The following is an 8368-nucleotide window of genomic DNA, read 5'->3' on the forward strand; positions in this document are numbered from 1 at the left end:
CTTTTCATTAATATTTGACACTGGTTTGCTGCTCTAATTAATTCTTCATTTATGTGGGTAATTAAACAAGTTTCTATGAATACTGCCGAGAAACCTTTGGTGGTTGTAAGGTGAGCATAATAATTTGACCTTTGGCTAAACATTTCAATTAAAGAATAAGGATAAATTCCTTCTCTGTCGATGAAAGAAATGAGCGAAGGACAGAACTTTACTGCTCTATATCATGTTTAATGTTTCTTATGCCTAGTTTGTCTGAACTTAGCCTTTTCCTTACACTGAAAAAAATAAGTCATTGGATGAACATAAAAAAATTATGGAAAGGATTTCCACCTGATTACTTTGCTTTATTTCAGCACCATGTACTTGTGTTACTCCTATTTAAAGCAAATGTGTTAGGTCAACCTAATTTATTAAGATTATTCCAATGTAAAGCAAATGTGTTGGCTCAACTTGTTACAATGGTGATTCAATGGGTGATTCTAAATCAAACATGTTGGCTCAACGTAATATATTGTGGTTATTCTTATATAAATAAAATGAGTTGGCAAAACATAATTCATTAAGGTTGTTCTAATTTAAACCAAATATGTTGGCTTAACCAGAATTATGGTAAGGCAATGGATGATTGTAAATCAAATGAGTTGGCTCAACTCCATTCATTAAGGTTATTCAAATTCAAATGAAATGTGTTGGCTCAACATATGTTTTAAAGGTTCCTTTAACTCAGTTACTATAGTGTGACCCAGTGTAATGTAATACAGCCCGCCCAACTAATCTGCAATGTTTAGGACCAAATCATTGATGTAACTTCATTAAGATGAATGTAAATCTAGTTGAAACCACCTTATTTTACAGTGGTACCTTCACACTACCTGATTCAGTAGGTCCAACTCACTAAAAGCAAGTTAGCTCAACAAATATGCTTCATGCTAAAAGACAGCTAGTTAATCGTGTGGAAATCCTTTCCATTATTTCATGACGTTAATTCAAAGACATATTTTCAAGCGTTAATCAAGCATTTTAAGATAGCACTAGGTGAAAGTGTAGGAAGAACACTCAACAATTAGAAAAGGTACAACACAATTATATTTTCAGAATTGTTATACATCGTTTTTTACACAGCACAAAACACAGCTGAGTTGGACATTGAAATAAAAAAACAACTACAAAAAGGTTACAGTTTCATTTCCCAGCCAATTCTTTACAACATAAAACATGTCAGTATAGTTGCTCAACTTAGAGAACTGTAACAATATAAATCTTTTCTACTGCAGACTTTAAACACTCATTTTCCATATGAAACTACTCAACTTAGCGGTGAGTTTCATATTGAGAACTTGTGCTTTCTTTGATAAGTTCTTTCCATCCAATTTCATTATTATTTCCTGTATTACTTCAAAGGTATGCTTGAGTTACTGAGCAAGTTGAGTGCTGAACGCACTAAACTTGAGGGTAGCTCAAGTTTAGTGCGTAGATTAGTCCCAGCAGCATCACTATTGCAGAAGATACACTGCCCAAGCTGTTCATAACTTCCACCTCCTCCAGGACAATCCCAACATCCAGATGTGCATCGGCAGCCTCTGCACCCTCTGCTCAAATGACGATTCCGAGGACAGCCTCGGCTTTGGCCATTTCTGCGCATTCATCAACGTCCTAAGGGAGTTAGGGAAGGGTATTGGGGGAGAGACAATTCACATGTAATTAAATAAATAAATTAAGACTGACATTGATTGAGTCACTCATGGACCTTAGTTGGTGAAAGTATTTTAACAACTCTTAGGAGTTCTATTGTAAACACAAAGAGAATTTAACATACCATGTACTCCCTCACCAGCTTCTCTGGATCTTCATTTAGGTACACACAGACATTTGAGGATGCACTCTCGTCTGACCTCAGCAGTGTCTTCCTAAATATGCAGATCAAAAAACAATGAGAACAATCTCAAAACTCCAGCAGTATAGGTTCACACACTTGAAAACATAGCTGCATTCAAAGGAAGTCACAACAAAAGTGATCAGTGGCTTGCAGTCTATTTGAAAGATATTTAAAATTGTTAGTATCCCTTCATTATGCCATGACTAAAATGGAGTTTAACATCTCATTTAAACATCTAACTGAAGCTGTTAGAGGTTTAAATAAAGACATGAATATATCACCAAAGAAATATGTGAAAAGTACAGAATGGTCAACACAGTCTATATCCTTCTACTTAAATGAATATGCAAAGCATTCCATGTCTTACAAGTACATGGACAGTCTATGTGTGGGCATGGATAACGTCGCATATGCCGATGTTTAAGTGTAAAATGTTTTAACAGGTCATATCTACGAGACAGAGAGAGACTACACTCCTTACATTTCCACATCCCCACGCAAATAAAGACAAATAAAACAGACTGGCCAAATTAATGTTTAGCTGAACTCTAGCTCTATAAGCTCTCTAACACTACATTCAGTCACTTTAGATCTGGCAAAACTTACTATTAGCCACTGAAATCTATAACTTGATAGCCGATGAGCCCCTTGACCAGTACTTACGCAGGTGGATTACAGACAGGTGATGTTCTGAAAGAGATCAGATATATTTTCAGCCATTAAAATATGCAATTCATACTGAACTGAGTTGTATCTTTTAGTACAAGTCCCTTGAATGCCTCATGAATATAACCACTGGACACTTGTATGCAAGCACATATGTGCAGAACAATGGTGAATTGAACATGGTAGAAAGCAATAGTAACAAAGGTCAAAATGAGCACAAACAATCAACACAAAAAACATCAACATTTCAAAATTAAACCAATGAACTTCAATATTGTTTCTGAGCTACAATTATTTGGGGACAACAAAGAAGAGTCCAAAAAACCCCAACATCTTTACAGCAGAGGAATATGTATTTTAAAGAAAAAAATAGAAAGCTCAAGTCTGTAATAATGGATAATCCATTGAGAGTTTTAGCCTGACAAAATATACTAGAAATCCATAACTAACAGGTATTTTAGGAACATTTAACAAAGCTCAGAAAGCAATGCTTTCTGCAGGTTTCACCGACTGAAATGTAGGACTTTTTATTACCATAATTAATTAAGAATCTCGATGATGATAGAAAGGTACCAAAGTGTGTGTGTGTGTATCTACATTTACCTCCATAGTAACATTACTGAAATAGAATTAAATTAAAGCTGCAAGCAGCCTCGAACGGCCCTCGCAGCCAAGCGCCGCTCCGGCCTATTGCCACCGCGGGGTACGAGCAACCACCGCCTCACGCCAGCCACCACAGAAGCTCTCACGCAGTTTTCAGCTCCTCTGCCCGCACCGCGGAAGCTGTTGCTCAGTTTCCATCAACGCTGACCACGTGCTAACACAGAAGTTGTTGCGCAGTTTCCGCGCCCGTCCACCAGGCGGTACGCACTGATGCGTTCGGAGGCGCTCCTTGACGATTCAAAAAATGTGGTGCAGATTCATTGGTTTAGCGAGGAAATATAGCTGGCGGATTAATGTAGGACGCGCAGTGGAGTCAAAATATATTTCAATGCTGTTGTTCTCTTTAGAGGTCAACAAAGGTCATACGTATCCAATTTGGCGTCAGTCGGATGATCCACGTGTCATTTACAGCCGATCATATGCACATGGCGAAGTACTGCAGTTCGTCATTTTTCATCATTTTTTTCAGCTGTGTTTCTAAAGCACTCTATTTCATTGTTGGAGTAATACTTACTCAGAGTGGCGAATTACTGAAATGGTTTGTAAGAAGTAAGAAAACGCTACATTTACTGCATGATTTAATTAAAAAAAAAATTATCTGAGACATTTCTATCCTTTTAGAAATTTCATGGCAACGCTCTCACAAAGTTTTCACGCCCATCCGCCCGTGGATCTGTTTGTCATTGGTGGAGGAACACTGACACCTACTGGCGAAATACTGATATTGTTCTTCATCCTTTTTATCTGCTGTTTCATTTGTGGAGCAATACTGACCCCAAGTGGCGAATTACTGAAATGGTTTATAAACGCCAAAAATGGGATCAAAATCTGAACTTCAATCTAAAATGGCCGACTTCCTCTGGGATTTAGACCATGGCTCCAAGAGACTTTTTTTTAAGTCCTGACATGGTACACACGTGTACAAAGTTTCGTAATTGTAGGTTAAAGCTTGGCTTGGGGCTGATCATTTAAAGTTTTCTAGGGGGCGCTATAGATAAATTAGGCCACACCCTACAAATATTGTGATGGATTCCTGTCGGGGAGTGGATGAAGATCCATCCTTGTGAGTTTGGAGCAGCTGTGCCCAAAAATGTGGAATTGAGAGCCAAACGTATGGCGATGGCGTTACAGGTCACTTCGCCACGCCGCCACGCCCAGCTGCTCCATCGAAGCTGGTCGGGGTTGGAATCCTCAACACACCAACATGTCTTCTGTGTCTGGGCACAGTTTCATGTTGATGAGGTCAAAGGGGTCAGATAGCGACCATTCAGAGTAAAACATGACACTTCCTTTTCTCAGGGGGCGTGGCCTAAGTGATGTCATCATTCCACCATAGGGTATTGTAGGACACCCGATGATGATCAATCCCAGAAACTTTGGTGCCTCTGTGAGTTTCTGTGTAGGAGATATAGCAGTTTCTTTTTTTACGGCGAGTAGGTGAACTTTGACCCCGGCTAACCCCCCTTCAGCATACTCAAAAACTCACCATTTTGATAACTTTAGATGGGACATGCCTTATGAGCAGACTGACCGAGTTTGAAGCCGATCAATCGAAATCTCTAGGAGGAGTTCGATCAAATAGGAAGGCTGTAAACGGCAATAATGGGGTCAAAATCTGAACTTCAATCCAAAATGGCCGACTTCCTGTGGGGTTTAGACCATGGCTCCAAGAGACTTTCTTTTAAGTCCTGACATGATACAAATGTGTACAAAGTTTCGTAATTGTAGGTTAAAGCATGGCTTGGGGCTGATCATTTAAAATTTTCTAGGGGGCGCTATAGAGAAATTAGGCCACGCCCACCAAATATTGTGATTGATTCCTGTAGGGGAGTAGATGAGGGACCATCCTTGTGAGTTTGGAGTAGCTGGGCCTGAAAATGTGGAATTGAGAGCCAAACGTATGGCGATGGCGTTACAGGTCACTTCGCCACGCCGCCACGCCCACCTGCTCCATCAAAGCTGGTCGGGGTTGGAATCCTCAATACACCAACATGTCTTCTGTGTCTGGTCACAGTTTCATGTTGATGAGGTCAAAAGGGTCAGATAGCGACCGTTCACAGTAAAACATGACACTTCCTGTTCTCAGGGGGCGTGGCCTAAGTGATGTCATCACTCGACCATAGGATGTTGTAGGACACCCGATGATGATCAATCACTGAAACTTTGGTGCCTTTGTGAGTTTCTGTGTAGGAGATATAGCAGTTTATTTTTTTATGGCGAGTAGGTGAACTTTGACCCCTGCTAACCCCCCTTCAGCATACTCAAAAACTCACCGTTTTGATAACTTTAGATGGGACATGCCTTATGAACAGACTGACCGAATTTGAAGCCGATCAATCGAAATCCCTAGGAGGAGTTCGATCAAATGCGAAGGCTGTAAACGGCAAAAATGGCCTCAAAATTGGACCTTCAATCCAAAATGGCCGACTTCCTGTGATACTTGCACTATGACATTAATTGTAAATTTTGAGCGTCCTGGGGAGCTCTACAAGTGTACCAAATTTCATGTCTCTAGGATAAAGTAAGTGAATAGCAAAGGGTCTTTTGAAAATTTCAAGGTGGCGCTATTGAGCCATTTCTTGTGGGATTTTTGTGATGACCTTAAAAATCAAAATTTTTAAACAGGCTTAAGGCCTCCGCCAAGTTTGGTGAGTTTTCCAATATGATAAGGCCCCCAAAAAGCCCCCCAAAGAGGTGGGAAGAAAAATAATAATAATAATAATAATAATAAACAGTACAGAAACAATAGGCCTTCGCAGCGCTTAGCTGCTCGGGCCTAAATAGTTAGAAATAGACTGATGTTAGATCAGTGTGTTAAAAATCCACTAAACCTCCAGGGAGCTCAGGAGGAGCAAAACTGTGACATTTCCGGGGTCCATTTGTGTCTCTGGCAGCAGCTTTGTGACCCTTACACTACATATGGCTCTGCAGAGTTTTTTCGCACAGAATGTACCTAACATGGTGCGGCGATAAATGTAAACAAAAAGCTATCTGCCTTAACCTAACCGACTTAATCTACAGAACATGAAATAATGTGACACAAGTATGGAACAAGTAGAAAATGGTGCAAATGGTAGAGAAATTTTAAGTTACATATTTTTATATGGATTTAGATGAAAATAGTTTAACTCTTACCTTCTTCAAATTAAGTAGATGCACGCCAGGAATCTCCCTCTGCCCTTGAAAAAACCCAACAAGGTGCGAGCCAGTTATCTCGCGTGATTTTCCGTAATCTCTTGATGTCGCTGGATCCTCTTCAGCGGGAGATGAGTCTGACACAATAGCGCTTTGGAACTGACGTCACTGTGTTTTTTTTTATTAGATTAACTTTGACAAATATTGATATTGAATAAAATAAAAAAAAAAACATATATATATATATGTTTAAAAAAAAAAAATATATATATATATATATAAATATATATATATATATATATATATATATATATATATATATATATATAATATATATATATATATTATATATATATATATATATATATATATATATATATATATATATATATATATATATATATAATATATATATATATATTATATATATATATATATATATATATATATATATATATATATATATATATATATATATATATCTTGGCACAGCCAAGATACTGCGCAGGACCCTCAAGCTCCCAGGCCTCTGGTAGAGGCCTGGGAGCTTGAGGAATTAGATGTATTCAAGTTGAGATAACGTCATTCAATCACGTTAGTTCAGTTGAGAGAAAAAACCGATTGTCTCGCGTGTTCTCGCGTGATATCCCGTGATCTCACTCGTTGTCGTCAGCACAATATCAGTCTAACTATAATGAATCATGTTAGCTCAACATGATTCAATTTTATAAATGTGAAGTCGTGGAATATCTTGTTTATCCAACATGATTTTATCACGTTTTCGCTTCAAACCCAACATTATTGTGTGAAAGGTACATGATATTTTTTTGTTAATGTAATACGCCCCGACGTTCTTTTTTTTTTGGCGGAAGATCTAGCTGACGTAATTGAATCACGTTATCTCACCTTGAATACATTTTATTCCATTTGCGAGAAAAAACCGATTGTCTCGCGTATTCTCGCGTGATATCCCGTGATTTCCCGTAATCTTGCGTGAACTTGCGTGATATCGCGTGATCTCACTCGTGGTCTTCAGCATAGGATCGGTCTGACTATAATGAATCATGTTCGCTCAACATGATTCAATTTTATAAACGTTGAAGTTGTGGAATATCTTGTTTATGCAACATGATTGTATCATGTTTTTGGCTGAAACATGCAATTATTTAGTTAACAGTACATGATATTCTTTTGTTAATGTGATAACCCCTGAGGTTCCTTTTTTACAGTGTATCTTTCTCTTTCAATCTGGATTGGCCATGTGCACACAATAAAACAGGATGTTTCTATTGACTCATACGCTTTATGCTTCTCTCATCTCTCACAGATGTTTCTCCTCCACCTTACTGACATGGCAAAAGACAATCTGTGGTTCTTCATTCCCTCTGCAGGGGCCCTTGCTGACCCCCAAGCTGTAATTTTAGACTTCATGTCAGTGGTGCTGGAGAGCCAGCCCGCACTAATTCAAGGTCGTCCCAGTTTTTATTAATCTGTTTTGGAAAATACAAGCCAATATGCTCTCAGGCACCACGCCATGTTTGAGAAAGCTGGAACATTTTGATCTTTTTGTGATCATCATTTTAATGTTAACCCATATGTTTTTTGTCTTAGCTCTGGTTTGCGATGCAATAAACCAATCTCACTGGTTGTTAAAAATCACTGATGAAAAACATGAATTAAAGACGCACTGAAAAATAATATTTTAAAATGGTATAATTAATATTTCTTAAAATAATTAAACATGAAAGATTTAGCAACTTACTAAAAAAAAAACACATCTATCAAAAAAGTTAGAGTTGTCAAGAAAATGCTAATTTGATGGCACGAGTTTACAAATGGTTTAATAGAAAACGTACAGTAAAAAGGAAATGTCTGGATTTCTGACTTGGCTGGAAAAACTAGATGACCTATCTAATTTTACTATTGGCCTCTGATGGCCCTTTTTAAGCAAGAGCAAAAGATGCTCCAGCTTCAGCTGTGGCCCCACATTCGCCGGGGTCACATCTGCAAAGATGGGGCTGGCTTTTC

The 8368-nt window shown here is 38.3% G+C and overlaps 1 long non-coding RNA gene across 2 annotated transcripts; it reads right to left on the minus strand.

The window, feature by feature from the left end:
• Positions 1 to 1117: 1117 nt before the first annotated feature.
• On the minus strand, positions 1118 to 6378 carry LOC129369452 (uncharacterized). 2 transcript variants are annotated; one of them, XR_008606944.1, is made up of 4 exons: positions 6341 to 6378; positions 2540 to 2566; positions 1817 to 1907; positions 1118 to 1653 (listed from the first exon to the last, which is right to left on the minus strand). It is a non-coding gene; the product is annotated as an uncharacterized LOC129369452 (long non-coding RNA). The 2 variants fall into 2 exon arrangements; XR_008606943.1 differs by having other exon boundaries at positions 2483 to 2566.
• Positions 6379 to 8368: the final 1990 nt, after the last annotated feature.

Source organism: Poeciliopsis prolifica, unplaced genomic scaffold, assembly GCF_027474105.1.
Source record: "Poeciliopsis prolifica strain line A6 unplaced genomic scaffold, Auburn_PproV2 SCAFFOLD021, whole genome shotgun sequence".
Taxonomy (NCBI): Eukaryota; Metazoa; Chordata; class Actinopteri; order Cyprinodontiformes; family Poeciliidae; genus Poeciliopsis; species Poeciliopsis prolifica.